Source organism: Tupaia chinensis, unplaced genomic scaffold (assembly GCF_000334495.1).
Source record: "Tupaia chinensis unplaced genomic scaffold, TupChi_1.0 Scaffold000197_1, whole genome shotgun sequence".
NCBI classification, from domain to species: Eukaryota; Metazoa; Chordata; class Mammalia; order Scandentia; family Tupaiidae; genus Tupaia; species Tupaia belangeri.
Window position 1 is genome coordinate 169,979 of NW_006159672.1, and position 882 is coordinate 170,860.

General features: G+C 46.8%; 1 protein-coding gene across 1 annotated transcript in view; it reads left to right on the top strand.

Annotated features, from left to right (window-relative positions):
* Positions 1–882, top strand: part of DOCK1 (dedicator of cytokinesis 1) — a 597,377-nt gene that overhangs the window by 105,742 nt on the left and 490,753 nt on the right. The gene's annotated exons all lie outside the window — the stretch shown is intronic.

Consider the following 882-nt stretch of genomic DNA (forward strand, 5'->3'; position numbering starts at 1 on the left):
ACATTTCAGCAGAAACAAAGTAAGTGAACCTAGGCTGCTGATACCCGATGGGGGGGTACTTACCAAAGGGAACGGAATCCTACATTCAGGTTTTTATTCCACCTGTAATTTGTGTGAGTAGCGGTTGTGAGGTAGGAGTTTCTTTTTTCTTTTTCTTTTTCCAAGAGAGATTTTTACTATATGGTGCATACGCTCACCAGAGAGACAGGGAGAGAGAGAAGGACAGAAGGTGAGAAATCACCCCCTGCTGGGGAGGGTCACACTGCAGTTCTTTCTCTTCTGTTCTTCTCTCAGGATCTTGGGCATGCACACACGCATGCCTGGCATGAGTTTCAAGCCACCAGGTCTGGGACTCAAACTGCAGTCTACCATATGAGAGTCCAGCACCTTAACTACTACGCTACTTGGTAGCCCCCGTTTATGTTCTGTATTTAGAAGCAGCGTGACATTGTCTGCGCTTTCTCTGCCTCTGCCATTGGCTATGAACTTCCATTTTCAGACCCTGAGAGTCCCCACTGGTTTTCACATTCTGATGTTAAAACTACACTGTCTTCATTTTTGTTGCTTTTCAGTGGTTCCTGGTTTCTGGTATTGTGGACTTTTTACATAATCTTCTTCAAAATCATCCTCTACTTCTTGGTGCTTTATTTTGAAATCAATTTTCAAGTTCCCTCTTCCATAGGATTTTTTTTTTTTTGGAGAGATTTTCACTGTAGGGCGCGTGCGCTCGCCAGACAGACAGAGAGAGACATAGAGACAGAAAGCGAGAAATCACCCCCCAGGGGGGATGGTCACGCCGCAATCCCTTCTCCTCCATTCTCCTCTCGGGATCTTGGGCACGCACGCACACGCGCCCGGCGTGAGTTTTAAGCCACCGGGTCC